The sequence below is a fragment of the Pimephales promelas genome, chromosome 19 (genome assembly GCF_988280905.1).
Source record: "Pimephales promelas chromosome 19, fPimPro1.hap1.1, whole genome shotgun sequence".
NCBI lineage: Eukaryota > Metazoa > Chordata > Actinopteri > Cypriniformes > Leuciscidae > Pimephales > Pimephales promelas.
The window spans coordinates 17455143-17474132 of NC_142787.1; the positions used below are offsets into that span (position 1 = coordinate 17455143).

Consider the following 18990-nt stretch of genomic DNA (forward strand, 5'->3'; position numbering starts at 1 on the left):
GTTCGGTTTTCTTCTCTGTTGTGAGAGATTTATTGGATTTACACAAGGATTTCCTTTTCCATAACGGAACAGTATTCCATCTTCACCAACACTTTCACATAACAAAACATTCAACCACAGCCTCGGTGGCGGTCAAAAACTAGTTTGCCCTTTTCCCTCTGGCACACCTGTCCTTGATTACAGCTAACCTCCTAAGTAGATGAGCCCCAATTCATGTGCCATAACCCTAGTGCCACCTAATGGCCAAACCTGGACATAAACATTGAAATGGCTCCTACAACACCAGCCCCCAATTGGAATGGTTAACAAACATTACAATTCAAAACAAACCAAATTAAGGAGCCATCACCAACCTGACATAACATATTATCCAACATTTGTTACAAGAGTTCACACACATTAACACTGAAAATTGCCCATTTAACCTGCAGCCTCAAGCAAAAGGCAGAGCTTTGTAACAGGACGTTGAATGACACTTGACTTTGTTTGTAGACTCACTGAACGCACAAATCCCTTTTTATCCTGGAAAGCTTCCAACACTCTTCCTAGTGGCCAAGAACCTCGTGGGGCAGTAGGATCCATAATAACGACAATATCTCCAGGCTTCAGGTTTCTCCTGATTTCATTCCATTTTTGCCTCTCTTGCAGCAAAGGTAAATACTCCCGTATCCAACGTTTCCAAAAAAGTTCAGCAATATACTGGACTTGCTTCCATCTCCTTTTTAAATACAAGTCATGTGGCTCAAACAATCCTGGCGGCAATGATGGATTTCCTTTCATCAGAAGAATGTGGTTGGGAGTAAGTGGCTCCAAATCATTTGGATCATCTGAAAGTTTGGTGATAGGCCGATCATTTAGGATGGCTTCAGCTTCACACATAACTGTATGAAGCCCATCATCGTTCAGGGTCTGCTGTTGAAGAACTGAACTTAAAATCCTTCTCACCATGCGGATAACACGCTCCCAAACTCCACCATGATGTGAACCTGCTGGAGGATTAAAGCTCCACTTAACTCCCCTTTGCCGTAGAACTCTCTGAATTTTTCCATGATCCAAAGCTGTGAGAGCCTCTCTTAGTTCTCGCTCTGCTCCTATAAAGTTGGTTCCATTATCAGATATAATATGAGAAACTTGACCCCTTCTACAGATGAAACGTCGCAGAGCATTGATACATGCATCAGTGTTCAAAGAGTCAGCCACTTCGAGATGGATTGCTCTGCTTGCCAAGCAGGTTAGTATCACGCCATAGCGCTTGTCTGTACCACGTCCTTTCCTCACTGTAATTGGGCCAAAATAATCAATGCCAACGTTAGTAAATGGTGGTTTGTCAGGAAGAATCCTTTCCTCTGGCAAATCTGCCATTTTTTGCTCCTGCATCTTTCCATTATATTTCTTGCAACAGAAACATTCTGCAATGACCTTTCTTACAGCGGAGTTGGCGCTAGTGACCCAATACTTCTTCCGTAGTGTTGATAGCGTGTGATTCCGCCCACTATGGCCCTGCTGCTGATGAATGTGCTTGAGGATGAGAGTGGCCACATTTTGATCCTTGGCGAGGATTATTGGATGTTTAATCGACTCTGGCAAAGAACCTTTAGTCAGCCGCCCTCCAACTCTGAGAAGCCCATCATCCAAGCGCGGATCCAACCTATGGATTGTACTACGCCTGCTCACTGTAGATTTCCCAGCTGACAACATGGCGATTTCCTCTCCAAATCTCTGTTGCTGACAGTATCGAATGATAGCCAGCTCAGCTCCCATAAGGTCATCTATGGACAAATTTTGCCCTCCAGGCTTGTCCTTTAACCCTTGCCTCCTCCGTGACACATTATTGTCTGTAGTCTGCTTACCAGCAACAGCAGATTTCTCCTCCCTCCTCCTGCAGCATTTTTCCAACAGGATGGTTTTCCATTTAAGTAACCAGGCTACTGCCACCTTGAGCTTACTCCAACTTGAGAAGTAAGTCAGTAACCGGTTTGTGGCATCAGGTAGGCCATCCACAGCCACAACATTCACTGTGACTTCCTTCTTGACCTCCTGATCATCTGGTTCCATGATAGTCTCTACCACATTTGTTGTCCAGTTAGCTTCTGGTTTACGCAAAAAACTTGGACCCTCTATCCACCTACGGCCATGAATAAAGTCTCCAGCCCTCACTCCTCTGGATGCCTCATCCGCTGGATTTTCCTTGGAACTGATGTATCGCCATTGTGAAGTTTTAGTGGCTCCTCTTATAGTCGAAACCCTGTTGGCCACAAATGTATGAAAACGTTTATCCTCGTTTTTTATATACTTCAACACAGACGTACTGTCGGTCCAAAAAATGGACTGCTGCAACTGGAATCTCAGCTCAGCCTTCAACAGCAGATCAACACGAATGGCAAGCACAGCAGCAGTCAGCTCCAGGCGAGGAATAGTAACAGTCTTTAAAGGTGTAACCCTGGCCTTGCCCATCAGGAATGCAACATGAATATCATTTCCTTCATTCAGCATCCTGAGATATGTGACTGCACCATATCCTGTTTCACTGGCATCTGCAAAGTGATGCAGCTGAGCATGTCTTGATTGTCCAAAGCCCTTGGGCTTAATACACCGATCAACCTTAAACTCAGACAGCATATCCAATTCCTCCAACCACCTGAACCACCGTTGCAAGATGTCTTGTGGCACAGTCTCATCCCATCCATAATTTCTTCTGCAAAGTTCTTGTAGCATGATTTTGGCAGGCAACACCACAGGTGCAACAAAGCCAAGAGGATCGTACACCGAACTAGCCACTGACAACATTCCTCTCCTGGTGACTGGCCTCTGCTGGATCTCCATTTTGAACTTGAACGAATCACTCTCAACGCACCATTGCAAGCCAAGAGCTCTCTCAAGAGGAAGTTTGTCTCTATCCAGATTCAGTTCAGTCAGATCTTTAGCTCTGTATTCCTCTGGAATAGTCTGCAGGGTGGTGCGACTGTTACTAATCCATTTCATCAGAGTGAATCCTCCTGCCTGACAGAGAGTAATTAAATTTTTGACCATAAAGGCAGCTTCTTCATCAGAGGGCATGCTCTTCAAACAATCGTCCACATAAAAGTTCTCCTTTACTGTTTGAAGAACTTCGGCTGGAAATTCAGATTGATTATCAGCTGCTGTTTTTCTCAGAGCAAAGCTAGCACAACTCGGGGAGGACACAGCACCGAACAGATGGACAGTCATGCGAAACTCAGCTACCTCCTTGCTGAGATCTCCCTCTGGCCACCATACAAAGCGCAGGAAGTCTCTATCCTCCTTTGCAACTCTGACCTGATGGAACATTGCCTGTATGTCACCCATAACTGCTACAGGTTCCAGCCTAAACCTGAGCAGGACACCAAGCAATGTACTGGTCAAATTAGGACCTTGCAAGAGCTGCTGGTTCAAAGATGTTCCCTTAAAGGTTGCGCCACAGTCAAACACCACCCGCAGACTCCTCTTCTTGGGGTGACATACACCATGGTGCGGGAGATACCACACCCTACCACTATTGTGATCCAACTGCTGATCTGGAACTTGCTCTGCGTAGCCCAGACTGATCACTCTGCTGAGGTTCATTTTGTATTCCTCATAAAACTCTTTGTTATTAAGGAACCTCCTTTTCAGCCCGAGCAACCTTTGCTTTACTACCGAGAAGTTGTTGGGCAGAGAAACATTGTTCCTTTTAAAGGGCAGCTTCAAACTGTAATGACCATCGTCCAGTGTTGCAGAATTTTCCATAATTTCCATGAACTTGATGTCTTCTACTGAAGGGCCTTTGTCCTCTGTAGCTCTTTCATTGAAATCATGATTGTACTGGCTGTGTAGCATTTCTTCCAATCGTCTCACAGAAATCCTGTTGACAACTACTGAAGAGGCCTCTGTTTCCAAACTGCTGTCATTAGACTGCAAAGGGCCATTAAGGACCCACCCCAATACCGTCTTAATTGCATATGGTCCTCCCCCTTGGCTGTTTATGACCTCCCAAGGTTCCAATATCCTGGGAGCATTGCTTCCAATCAATAGGTCGACATTAACCTCTAAGCTGGGAATCTGTACTTTTGCCAGATATGACCATTTTGACAACTCTTCTTTAGAGACAATACTGTCTGCACTTACAGGCATTTTCTTCTGCGTGAGGACTTCTGGTAGCTTATAGAAAACATTACTATCCATACCAGACACCTCAAAGTCCGACAATAAATTTGCTGGCACGACCCTTTCCTGTCCCATGGTCTGTAACAGAAAATGTGTTCGTTTACCAGACAACCCAAGCCTTTGCATGAGATGTTCCGAACAGAAAGTGGCTGAACTGCCGGGGTCCAGAAATGCATAAGTTTGTACTACTCTGCCTCCTTTGATAGATTTGACTTGGACTGGCAAGATGGAAAGGAGGCAGCGATCACATCCGACCCCTACACGGCCACAGGCTTCTTTAGATGCTGTGGTGTTAGGTCTCACAAGCTCCTTAGATCGCTCCATGTATGCATTGGCTTTGTCTCTCCTGTCAACATGAAGCACACTAGGATGTGCTTGACCGCAAATCCCACAGGTTGCACGCTTTCCACAACTGCGACTCATGTGCCCAGCACATAAACAGCCAAAGCAAAGCTCTTTCTCTTTTAGAAAGGTTATTTTATCCTGGTGCTTCTTCCCTTTGAACTGTTGACATTCCTCCAAAGAGTGACTTTGCGAACAACACACACAAATTGATCTAATAGTAGAACCATTTTCTGGCAAGACAGTCTTTCTCTCTCCAAAGCCCCTTGCTGAATGTACAGGGGCAATAGTGGTGGCAAAACTGTTTCCTTTAAATCTTGTGCCTGGCTGCGACTTCAGCCCAATGACCTTAGCACCACCTGTTCCTGGTGCTGAGTCCCGAATATCGCCAAAGAAAGGGTCTGACAGAATATGGACATGTTTCTCAATGAATGCCACCAAATCCTTGAACAGAGCTCTGCGGTCAGATGTATGCATTATGTTATGTGCCACCGACCTCCATTGCTCCCTCAGCTTGAATGGGAGCTTGGACGTGACTGTTCTCATGTTGCTTGTCATGTCTAACTTCTGCATATGTTGTATGTTCTCCATGACATTACAGCATGAGCGCAGAAAAAGTGAATAGGCCTGCAGTGCATTGACATCTTCTGCCCTTATAGACGGCCACGCAAAAACCCTTTCCATATATGCAGAGGCAACCTTATACTCGTTGCCAAAGTGTTGTTTAAGCAGCTCCTTTGCTTTAACATAACCTAGATCAGCTGCCATGTGCTGGCAGCTTCATACCAATTCCCGTGGCTGTCCTCTCGTGAATTGTTCCAGGTAATATAAACAATCACTTTGACTAACCTTATCCTCCACTACCTGCTCAAATGCTCGCATAAATGAAATATATTGAAGAGGATCCCCATCAAATAAGGGAATCTCTCTTGCAGGCAATAACATGAAGCGCTGCTGTTGGACCAATGCAGTAGTTATTTCGTTTTGCCTTTCCATTATGGAACAGATGTTCCCCCGCTGCTGTTCCTCTAATGGCTGAGCATTGAATGAGTGGGGTCCCAAACTTTGTGGTGGTACAATATGATGACCGTCCTTTTGAGAACCAATCCTTTGGTTTAGCCCAGCCTGGCTTTGTTGACTAGACTGCTGTGTTAGCCTAGCTGTAGGTTGTGGATTGCCAATTGGCAATGCCCAATCCTGGCCCTGCTGTGCTTGGTGGTGGTTTACAGGCCTGTATTCCTTTGCCATAGGATTGAGCGCAGTAACATTTGCTGGTCTTTTGCTTTTACTCATATAAGAACTCATTCCATTAGATGTGGTACTGATGTCAGAGGCAGAGGCCAGCACTTCCAGTTTGGCATTGGAGGCAGCTAGCATAGCTTCCAGCTCAAGTTGCTCTCTTCTCCTTTTTAGTTGTTGCTCCTGTTCCTCCAATGCATGCCGTTCCTTTAAAGATGCAGCCTGAGCAAGCAGTGCAGCTCTTTCTGCCTTTTCCTTTATTCTTGCAGAGTTAGTAGATTTTCCACTACGAGAACTCCTCCTGCTTGATTGCTTGCTAGAAACATTTGAGATACTGTCCTCTGGCCTGATATCATCATTATTCTGCTCATGCCTTTTACCTTTTTGAGAACCTTTTTCATCCCCACATTCATTACCTTTATTACCTTTTTTTAATTGAATAGCATTTAACCAGCGGTTTACCTCAGACAGCATTTCATCATTGCAAATCATTTTTGCTTTGAACCAAATATCATGTTTTTCCCTTTCACCCTCAGGTAATATGACCAGCAAGGAATCATGAACACATTTTGCATCATCACACAAATCAACAAGAGCACTCATTGTACATTGTACACCTTCTTTATCACTTATTTGCATAAGCTCTTTGATTTTCTCCCTTAGCTTAGAAGCCTTATTTAATTTAGCCTTCCTATCATTTTGCAGTCTTTCCAGCCTTTGTTCAAATGCCTTTGCAGTTAATGTTACAACACGTTTTTCCTTTTCTTTTAACACACCCGGACCATCTGCTTTACTGTTACATTCAGCTGATTGCGCAACCGCCTCAGCAGCTGACACGTTTTTTTCAAGTAAACTCATAGTGCACTTGAACGTCACCACGTAATCAATTGTCAATGTAATTTGTTGTCAATACAAAGTTACCGTTCAGTTCTTTCTTTATACCAATGCATTGGATTTTTTACGCCCGGGTAATTATAATAGTGTGCACACAACTCATGAATGGCCATTCAATTACTTTGTAGCGCTACAACATACCTTACGTGGGGCGCCTTGTAGATGAAGAACCGTTTCACGATGTCCTCACATTGGTGAATGATGAAAGAAGTTTATCGTTGTCCTCAAACAGTTGCATAGATTGGTTCCGTGCTGGCTGAGCACCGCCGCGTCACATCACCGATGCTGGGCTGAGCGGGTAATCTCCCCGCTGACTCCGTTTCAGCCTGTCCTCTCGCCGGGTTCCGATGTGTAACACAGCCGGGCACGATGAGTAGCTTTCAGATGTCCCCTTTCCAGCGTCCACTCCGCATGTCTTTAACGGTGGACATCTAACTCCAAACGAGACGATCTTCCCGCTTCATAAAAGCTAGTTTTTGACTTTATGTAACCGCTAAGCTTAAAACAGCCGAGGGTTATGCAGAGGGTTGAAGTGGGCTATAGTTGACGCGCTTACCGTGGTCGATTTGGCTTGATTGAATAATGCAACAAAGCTTAAAGTTCGGTTTTCTTCTCTGTTGTGAGAGATTTATTGGATTTACACAAGGATTTCCTTTTCCATAACGAAACAGTATTCCATCTTCACCAACACTTTCACATAACAAAACATTCAACCACAGCCTCGGTGGCGGTCAAAAACTAGTTTGCCCTTTTCCCTCTGGCACACCTGTCCTTGATTACAGCTAACCTCCTAAGTAGATGAGCCCCAATTCATGTGCCATAACCCTAGTGCCACCTAATGGCCAAACCTGGACATAAACATTGAAATGGCTCCTACACAAACTGTTCTTGTCTGTCAGTCATAAAATGGAGACCTAGGGGTTCACCTCAAAGACCATGCACAGAGAAGTCAAAATTAAACATGATTTAATGACTCGTTTGCATTGATGGCCTAAGACACGAAACGATCGGTTTGTGTGAGAAAACAAACAGTATTTATATCTTGTAATCACAGTCAGTCACATCCAAGTGATCTGAGAGCACGGACGCTTTCAGTGTGCGGTGATATGCGGTAGTGTTGCTGTGACCGGTGTTGTGCCGAATTCCGACTCCCTGCCAGAATCTGACTCCCCTCGCGAGCACGCGCATGACGTCAATTTGTGCCGCCGCAACTTGCGAAAACAGACAGTAGTCAGACGACGTAAGAAATTACATGATAGAAATTTGTTTGTTGATTTTTGATCATGTATTTATTCTTTTTTTCCCTCTTTGATCATATATTTGACCAAACTCGTATGATTTACAACTCGTATGATTTACAACTGTCAGATTTTTCGCTTGTAAAGTGTTTTTACTACAGTATTGTAAAACAGTGTTTTTTGGGTTTTTTTTTTAAACACTACAGTGTTTTTTGTCGTAAAACAATTAGTTTCGTAAGGGTACACCTAAACATGAACATCATTACTAAATGGAATGCTGACAAATATGTCATTTGACTTTGCTGCCTGCACACTTTCTATAAAAACTACAGTGCTGCAAAAACATACTTCCCTATGTAAAATAATAATTATTGAACCTCCTCACTTGTGCTTTTAAAATACTTGGTAACACTTTAAAATAAGGTTCATTAGTTAACATTAGTAAATGCATTAACTAAACTAACATGAACTAATGATGAGCAATGCATTAGTTACAGTGTTTATTAATCTTTGTTAATGTTAGTTAATATAAATACAGCTGTTCATTGTGCGTTCATGTTAGTTCACAGTGCATTAACTAATGGTAACTAATACAACCTTTGATTTTAATAATGTATTAGTAAATGTTGGAATTAATATTAACTAAGATTAATAAATGGTGAAGAAGTATTGTTCATTTTTAGTACATGTTAACTAATGACCCTTATTGTAAAGTGTTACCAAATACTTATTATTCAACCTGCACACTTTTTCTGCCAGGTAGTCTACAGTATGAGATGAGTCTCCAGAATGAGTGTCTTGTGTCTCTGACCCAGCTAAAGTGATCCCAGGGTGGGGGGTGTGAATTCGGCAGGGCTGCCAAAATCATACCCCCCTATGTTAAATACTTACTATTGAAACTACACACTTGTGCTTTTCTGCAGGTAGTCTACAGGATGAGATGAGTCTCCAGAATGAGTGTCTTGAGTCTCTGACCAACTAAAGTGATCCCAGAGTGGGGGGTGTGAATTCGGCAGAGTTGCCAAAATCATACCCCCCTATGTAAAATACTTACTATTGAATTTAAATTAATACATTTTTTTACAGGTAGTCTACAGGATGAGATGAGTCCCCATAATGAGTGTCTTGAGTCTCTGACCCAGCTAAAGTGATCCCAGAGTGGGGGGTGTGAATTCGGCAGAGTTGCCAAAATCATACCCCCCTATGTAAAATACTTACTATTGAATTTAAATTAATACAGTTTTTTTACAGGTAGTCTACAGGATGAGATGAGTCTCCAGAATGAGTGTCTTGTGTCTCTGACCCAACTAAAGTGATCCCAGAGTGGGGGGTGTGAATTCGGCAGGGCTGCCAAAATCATACCCCCCTATGGTAAATACTTACTATTGAAACTACACACTTGTGCTTTTCTGCAGGTAGTCTACAGGATGAGATGAGTCTCCAGAATGAGTGTCTTGTGTCTCTGACCAACTAAAGTGATCCCAGAGTGGGGGGTGTGAATTCGGCAGAGTTGCCAAAATCATACCCCCCTATGGTAAATACTTACTATTGAAACTACACACTTGTGCTTTTCTGCAGGTAGTCTACAGGATGAGATGAGTCCCCATAATGAGTGTCTTGAGTCTCTGACCCAGCTAAAGTGATCCCAGAGTGGGGGGTGTGAATTCGGCAGAGTTGCCAAAATCATACCCCCCTATGTAAAATACTTACTATTGAATTTAAATTAATACAGTTTTTTTAAAGGTAGTCTACAGTATGAGATGAGTCTCCAGAATGAGTGTCTTGAGTCTCTGACCCAGCTAAAGTGATCCCAGAGTGGGGGGTGTGAATTCGGCAGGGCTGCCAAAATCATACCCCCCTATGGTAAATACTTACAATTGAATTTAAATTAATACAGTTTTTTTACAGGTAGTCTACAGGATGAGATGAGTCTCCAGAATGAGTGTCTTGAGTCTCTGACCCAACTAAAGTGATCCCAGAGTGGGGGGTGTGAATTCGGCAGAGTTGCCAAAATCATACCCCCCTATGTTAAATACTTACTATTGAATTTAAATTAATACAGTTTTTTTAAAGGTAGTCTACAGTATGAGATGAGTCTCCAGAATGAGTGTCTTGAGTCTCTGACCCAACTAAAGTGATCCCAGAGTGGGGGGTGTGAATTCGGCAGAGTTGCCAAAATCATACCCCCCTATGTTAAATACTTACTATTGAATTTAAATTAATACAGTTTTTTTAAAGGTAGTCTACAGTATGAGATGAGTCTCCAGAATGAGTGTCTTGTGTCTCTGACCCAGCTAAAGTGATCCCAGAGTGGGGGGTGTGAATTCGGCAGGGCTGCCAAAATCATACCCCCCTATGTAAAATACTTACTATTGAAACTACACACTTGTGCTTTTCTGCAGGTAGTCTACAGGATGAGATGAGTCTCCAGAATGAGTGTCTTGAGTCTCTGACCCAACTAAAGTGATCCCAGAGTGGGGGGTGTGAATTCGGCAGAGTTGCCAAAATCATACCCCCCTATGTTAAATACTTACTATTGAAACTACACACTTGTGCTTTTCTGCAGGTAGTCTACAGGATGAGATGAGTCTCCAGAATGAGTGTCTTGAGTCTCTGACCCAACTAAAGTGATCCCAGAGTGGGGGGTGTGAATTCGGCAGGGCTGCCAAAATCATACCCCCCTATGTTAAATACTTACTATTGAATTTAAATTAATACATTTTTTTACAGGTAGTCTACAGGATGAGATGAGTCCCCATAATGAGTGTCTTGAGTCTCTGACCCAGCTAAAGTGATCCCAGAGTGGGGGGTGTGAATTCGGCAGAGTTGCCAAAATCATACCCCCCTATGTAAAATACTTACTATTGAATTTAAATTAATACAGTTTTTTTAAAGGTAGTCTACAGGATGAGATGAGTCTCCAGAATGAGTGTCTTGTGTCTCTGACCCAGCTAAAGTGATCCCAGAGTGGGGGGTGTGAATTCGGCAGAGTTGCCAAAATCATACCCCCCTATGTTAAATACTTACTATTGAAACTACACACTTGTGCTTTTCTGCAGGTAGTCTACAGTATGAGATGAGTCTCCAGAATGAGTGTCTTGTGTCTCTGACCCAACTAAAGTGATCCCAGAGTGGGGGGTGTGAATTCGGCAGAGTTGCCAAAATCATACCCCCCTATGTTAAATACTTACTATTGAAACTACACACTTGTGCTTTTCTGCAGGTAGTCTACAGGATGAGATGAGTCTCCAGAATGAGTGTCTTGAGTCTCTGACCCAACTAAAGTGATCCCAGAGTGGGGGGTGTGAATTCGGCAGGGCTGCCAAAATCATACCCCCCTATGGTAAATACTTACAATTGAATTTAAATTAATACAGTTTTTTTACAGGTAGTCTACAGGATGAGATGAGTCTCCAGAATGAGTGTCTTGAGTCTCTGACCCAGCTAAAGTGATCCCAGAGTGGGGGGTGTGAATTCGGCAGGGCTGCCAAAATCATACCCCCCTATGTTAAATACTTACTATTGAATTTAAATTAATACATTTTTTTACAGGTAGTCTACAGGATGAGATGAGTCCCCAGAATGAGTGTCTTGAGTCTCTGACCCAACTAAAGTGATCCCAGAGTGGGGGGTGTGAATTCGGCAGGGCTGCCAAAATCATACCCCCCTATGGTAAATACTTAATATTGAATTTAAATTAATACAGTTTTTTTACAGGTAGTCTACAGGATGAGATGAGTCTCACACTCATTCTGGGGACTCATCTCATCCTGTAGACTACCTGCAGAAAAGCACAAGTGTGTAGTTTCAATAGTAAGTATTTACCATAGGGGGGTATGATTATGGCAGCCCTGCCGAATTCACACCCCCCACCCTGGGATCACTTTAGCTGGGTCAAAGACTCAAGACACTCATTCTGGGGACTCATCTCATCCTGTAGACTACCTGTAAAAAAACTGTATTAATTTAAATTCAATAGTAAGTATTTTACATAGGGGGGTATGATTTTGGCAACTCTGCCGAATTCACACCCCCCACTCTGGGATCACTTTAGCTGGGTCAGAGACTCAAGACACTCATTATGGGGACTCATCTCATCCTGTAGACTACCTGTAAAAAAACTGTATTAATTTAAATTCAATAGTAAGTATTTACCATAGGGGGGTATGATTTTGGCAGCCCTGCCGAATTCACACCCCCCACCCTGGGATCACTTTAGCTGGGTCAGAGACTCAAGACACTCATTCTGGGGACTCATCTCATCCTGTAGACTACCTGTAAAAAAACTGTATTAATTTAAATTCAATAGTAAGTATTTAACATAGGGGGGTATGATTTTGGCAACTCTGCCGAATTCACACCCCCCACCCTGGGATCACTTTAGTTGGGTCAGAGACTCAAGACACTCATTCTGGAGACTCATCTCATCCTGTAGACTACCTGTAAAAAAACTGTATTAATTTAAATTCAATATTAAGTATTTACCATAGGGGGGTATGATTTTGGCAGCCCTGCCGAATTCACACCCCCCACCCTGGGATCACTTTAGCTGGGTCAGAGACTCAAGACACTCATTCTGGGGACTCATCTCATCCTGTAGACTACCTGTAAAAAAACTGTATTAATTTAAATTCAATAGTAAGTATTTTACATAGGGGGGTATGATTTTGGCAGCCCTGCCGAATTCACACCCCCCACCCTGGGATCACTTTAGCTGGGTCAGAGACTCAAGACACTCATTCTGGAGACTCATCTCATCCTGTAGACTACCTGTAAAAAAACTGTATTAATTTAAATTCAATAGTAAGTATTTTACATAGGGGGGTATGATTTTGGCAGCCCTGCCGAATTCACACCCCCCACTCTGGGATCACTTTAGTTGGGTCAGAGACTCAAGACACTCATTATGGGGACTCATCTCATCCTGTAGACTACCTGCAGAAAAGCACAAGTGTGTAGTTTCAATAGTAAGTATTTAACATAGGGGGGTATGATTTTGGCAGCCCTGCCGAATTCACACCCCCCACCCTGGGATCACTTTAGCTGGGTCAGAGACTCAAGACACTCATTCTGGGGACTCATCTCATCCTGTAGACTACCTGTAAAAAAACTGTATTAATTTAAATTCAATAGTAAGTATTTTACATAGGGGGGTATGATTTTGGCAACTCTGCCGAATTCACACCCCCCACTCTGGGATCACTTTAGCTGGGTCAGAGACTCAAGACACTCATTCTGGAGACTCATCTCATCCTGTAGACTACCTGTAAAAAAACTGTATTAATTTAAATTCAATAGTAAGTATTTTACATAGGGGGGTATGATTTTGGCAACTCTGCCGAATTCACACCCCCCACTCTGGGATCACTTTAGTTGGGTCAGAGACTCAAGACACTCATTATGGGGACTCATCTCATCCTGTAGACTACCTGTAAAAAAACTGTATTAATTTAAATTCAATATTAAGTATTTAACATAGGGGGGTATGATTATGGCAGCCCTGCCGAATTCACACCCCCCACTCTGGGATCACTTTAGTTGGGTCAGAGACTCAAGACACTCATTATGGGGACTCATCTCATCCTGTAGACTACCTGCAGAAAAGCACAAGTGTGTAGTTTCAATAGTAAGTATTTAACATAGGGGGGTATGATTTTGGCAGCCCTGCCGAATTCACACCCCCCACTCTGGGATCACTTTAGTTGGGTCAGAGACTCAAGACACTCATTCTGGAGACTCATCTCATCCTGTAGACTACCTGCAGAAAAGCACAAGTGTGTAGTTTCAATAGTAAGTATTTAACATAGGGGGGTATGATTTTGGCAACTCTGCCGAATTCACACCCCCCACTCTGGGATCACTTTAGCTGGGTCAGAGACTCAAGACACTCATTATGGGGACTCATCTCATCCTGTAGACTACCTGTAAAAAAATGTATTAATTTAAATTCAATAGTAAGTATTTTACATAGGGGGGTATGATTTTGGCAACTCTGCCGAATTCACACCCCCCACTCTGGGATCACTTTAGTTGGGTCAGAGACTCAAGACACTCATTCTGGAGACTCATCTCATCCTGTAGACTACCTGCAGAAAAGCACAAGTGTGTAGTTTCAATAGTAAGTATTTAACATAGGGGGGTATGATTTTGGCAGCCCTGCCGAATTCACACCCCCCACTCTGGGATCACTTTAGTTGGGTCAGAGACACAAGACACTCATTCTGGAGACTCATCTCATCCTGTAGACTACCTGTAAAAAAACTGTATTAATTTAAATTCAATAGTAAGTATTTTACATAGGGGGGTATGATTTTGGCAACTCTGCCGAATTCACACCCCCCACTCTGGGATCACTTTAGCTGGGTCAGAGACTCAAGACACTCATTCTGGAGACTCATCTCATCCTGTAGACTACCTGTAAAAAAACTGTATTAATTTAAATTCAATATTAAGTATTTACCATAGGGGGGTATGATTTTGGCAGCCCTGCCGAATTCACACCCCCCACCCTGGGATCACTTTAGCTGGGTCAGAGACTCAAGACACTCATTCTGGGGACTCATCTCATCCTGTAGACTACCTGTAAAAAAACTGTATTAATTTAAATTCAATAGTAAGTATTTTACATAGGGGGGTATGATTTTGGCAACTCTGCCGAATTCACACCCCCCACTCTGGGATCACTTTAGTTGGGTCAGAGACTCAAGACACTCATTATGGGGACTCATCTCATCCTGTAGACTACCTGCAGAAAAGCACAAGTGTGTAGTTTCAATAGTAAGTATTTAACATAGGGGGGTATGATTTTGGCAGCCCTGCCGAATTCACACCCCCCACTCTGGGATCACTTTAGCTGGGTCAGAGACACAAGACACTCATTCTGGAGACTCATCTCATCCTGTAGACTACCTGTAAAAAAACTGTATTAATTTAAATTCAATATTAAGTATTTACCATAGGGGGGTATGATTTTGGCAGCCCTGCCGAATTCACACCCCCCACCCTGGGATCACTTTAGCTGGGTCAGAGACTCAAGACACTCATTCTGGGGACTCATCTCATCCTGTAGACTACCTGTAAAAAAACTGTATTAATTTAAATTCAATAGTAAGTATTTAACATAGGGGGGTATGATTTTGGCAGCCCTGCCGAATTCACACCCCCCACTCTGGGATCACTTTAGCTGGGTCAGAGACTCAAGACACTCATTATGGGGACTCATCTCATCCTGTAGACTACCTTTAAAAAAACTGTATTAATCTAAATTCAATAGTAAGTATTTTACATAGGGGGGTATGATTTTGGCAACTCTGCCGAATTCACACCCCCCACTCTGGGATCACTTTAGCTGGGTCAGAGACTCAAGACACTCATTATGGGGACTCATCTCATCCTGTAGACTACCTGTAAAAAAATGTATTAATTTAAATTCAATAGTAAGTATTTTACATAGGGGGGTATGATTTTGGCAACTCTGCCGAATTCACACCCCCCACTCTGGGATCACTTTAGTTGGTCAGAGACTCAAGACACTCATTCTGGAGACTCATCTCATCCTGTAGACTACCTGCAGAAAAGCACAAGTGTGTAGTTTCAATAGTAAGTATTTAACATAGGGGGGTATGATTTTGGCAGCCCTGCCGAATTCACACCCCCCACCCTGGGATCACTTTAGCTGGGTCAGAGACACAAGACACTCATTCTGGAGACTCATCTCATACTGTAGACTACCTGGCAGAAAAAGTGTGCAGGTTGAATAATAAGTATTTGGTAACACTTTACAATAAGGGTCATTAGTTAACATGTACTAAAAATGAACAATACTTCTTCACCATTTATTAATCTTAGTTAATATTAATTCCAACATTTACTAATACATTATTAAAATCAAAGGTTGTATTAGTTACCATTAGTTAATGCACTGTGAACTAACATGAACGCACAATGAACAGCTGTATTTATATTAACTAACATTAACAAAGATTAATAAACACTGTAACTAATGCATTGCTCATCATTAGTTCATGTTAGTTTAGTTAATGCATTTACTAATGTTAACTAATGAACCTTATTTTAAAGTGTTACCAAGTATTTTAAAAGCACAAGTGAGGAGGTTCAATAATTATTATTTTACATAGGGAAGTATGTTTTTGCAGCACTGTAGTTTTTATAGAAAGTGTGCAGGCAGCAAAGTCAAATGACATATTTGTCAGCATTCCATTTAGTAATGATGTTCATGTTTAGGTGTACCCTTACGAAACTAATTGTTTTACGACAAAAAACACTGTAGTGTTTAAAAAAAAAACCCAAAAAACACTGTTTTACAATACTGTAGTAAAAACACTTTACAAGCGAAAAATCTGACAGTTGTAAATCATACGAGTTGTAAATCATACGAGTTTGGTCAAATATATGATCAAAGAGGGAAAAAAAAGAATAAATACATGATCAAAAATCAACAAACAAATTTCTATCATGTAATTTCTTACGTCGTCTGACTACTGTCTGTTTTCGCAAGTGGCGGCGGCACAAATTGACGTCATGCGCGTGCTCGCGAGGGGAGTCAGATTCTGGCAGGGAGTCGGAATTCGGCACAACACCGGTAACGTTATGCTTTTGCCTCTATTTTGGATGCATTGTTTGTTTCTTGCGTCTCACCTGTAATTGTGTCTTGAATATAGCCTTCGAACGCATATTGCAGCCCCTTTTGTCTACTTCTATCCGACACTTTATTTGCTGCTTTATAAAAGTTTGATAACATTTCAGCAGGATGAGCTGTTACACGCTGTACAGCATGCAGAGCGCAGATGAAGTTTGACGGATGTAGCAACAGTAACTAAGGGGGGCGGGGCTTAGCCAAAAGTGAAATAACGAGTTAATCATCTCAGAATTACAAGAGAATTTTTCATGGAAAAAAGTTTTTTTCTCTGTTTTTCTACTATATCGATAACTATTCTTAAAAAAGATAAAAGTTATTGCCATATTTTATTACCATTTTCTAAACTATAGCGTATGGAAATGCGAGAAATGTTGAAGGTGAATACATTTTCTGTGAGTGTCTCTGGCACAATTCACACAAAAATGGAAATTCAATATAGGTTAATTAACTCACATTCGTCCTAACTTCTGTTTTTGGAACACGCACACACACACAAAAAAAAAAGAGATTAAAAATGTCCCGCTTGATCGAGATTGCCCATTTATTGCCAGATTACGAGGATGCAGAAGTGTCATAAAATAAACCAACTTAACGCATTCTGTAGGATATATTTAAAATATTCTGAAGGTACAATGGTTTGAGAAACAAACCAAAAATGTAATGATTGCCTTAAATAGCCGAGTGACCCTGTTGAACCCCAGGAATTGGCAAGACGGTTCCTTGCATGCTTTGTAATCCATCAGAAACGTCACATTGTCCTTCTATAGGGTGTAAATACATTGCCGGTTTGATCACAACATACAACTAGATGGACTAAATCAGTTCTAATGAAAGCAAACACCGTCAACAACACAGCCCCTTCATCATTACATCTTTATTGCAGAACAGAACTTTCCAAACTAACAAAACCAACAAAAGGGGCTTACGTTTTTTATTAGTTTTATTTTATTTATTTTTTTAAGTAAAAATCCCTTCTTGAAAATACCATCCTGCCACAATCGATAGTACACAACATCATTGAACGCTCTAGAAAAAACCTGTCTCGATCTGTTGAAGATTTTATGAGCAAATAAAATATGGAAGACACTGTTCGGTTTAAATTTTTGTTGCTACTTGAGCATTTTAAAGCGTCAAAAAGCGAGGCCTGAAGTTAAACAAAATGGCAATGTTGTGGTTGCCCTTAAACCAACACAACTGAGTCGAGAGAAAGTTTTTCCACCTAATCTAATGCAACACCTGTGAATTTATTAGTGGCTCTAAAAAATACATTTAAAACCTTGCTTTTAAGATAAACAGACCAATGGATCATTTAGTGTTAGCAAAATAATTGTACAGTTATTTTCAAGAGGATCCTTGTAAATGCACTTAAGGAAACAAACTACAAAGAAAAAAACATCTCCCACATAAACCATTCAAACATACAACAGCATTCAAAACAGCATCATAATCGTAATCTGCAATTCCTTACAGGAATCCCTGTACTGTAAACGATGAATTCATGACCTGCTAGCGTCTCACTAGATCCTCAAACAGCAATAGACGGTCACGTCTGTGAACTGGAAGACTGTAGAGACCCCCAGTTAAAGATAAAATAAAAAATAGAACATGGTATAATATTTTTACTGTGGGAAAAATTATATCACAACACCACACCAAAACTGGATGACGGAAAATAGAATACATGCGCTTTCCGTAAATACGTGTTCTATCAGTCACAAGGAGACAAAATATTTATTTTTGCTTTGCTTTAGGAGAAAAAATACATGTTGAAGTGTCTCTGTGCAGTTATATATTTTTTTTTTTCATTTTATTCCGTGTCCACCATAAAATATATTTCTTGTCCGAGCAGCTCCCTTTAATGGTTTCTTGTGTTAGGGATGAGGAGACGCAGAGAAATCTGAGAAATAAATCAAAGTAAAAGCAGTTAAAAACAGTCAAAAATAATCATATAATATAATTCAAAAGTTTTGGGTTGGTAACCAAGGCTGCATCTATTTGTGCTGTAAAAACCGTAATATTGTGAAATATTACTACACTTTGAATTAACTGTGTTCTACTTTAATATATTTTAAAACTTAATTTATTCCTGTGATGGAAAATCATTACACAGTGTCACATGATCCTTCAGAAGACATTCTAATATGCTGAGTGTTGAAAGCAATTATATGCGTAACATTATTTGAGGAAACCAAACCGCAATATATATATATATATATATATACACTCACCGGCCACTTTATTAGGTACACCTGTCCAACTGCTCGTTAACACTTAATTTCTAAGCAGCCAATCACATGGCGGCAACTCAGTGCATTTAGGCATGTAGACATGGTCAAGACAATCTCCTGCAGTTCAAACCGAGCATCAGTATGGGGAAGAAAGGTGATTTGAGTGACTTTGAACGTGGCATGATTGTTGGTGCCAGAAGGGCTGGTCTGAGTATTTCAGAAACTGCTA

The 18990-nt window shown here is 41.5% G+C and overlaps 1 protein-coding gene across 24 annotated transcripts in view; it reads right to left on the reverse strand.

Moving 5' to 3' along the window:
• Nucleotides 1-17388: 17388 nt before the first annotated feature.
• Nucleotides 17389-18990, reverse strand: part of cast (calpastatin) — a 40696-nt gene continuing 39094 nt past the window's right edge. For all 24 annotated transcript variants that reach the window (XM_089123501.1, XM_089123492.1, XM_089123491.1 and 21 more), the window contains one exon: nucleotides 17389-18430. The gene's annotated coding sequence lies outside the window, so the exon portion shown is untranslated. The remainder of the gene's footprint in view (nucleotides 18431-18990) is intronic.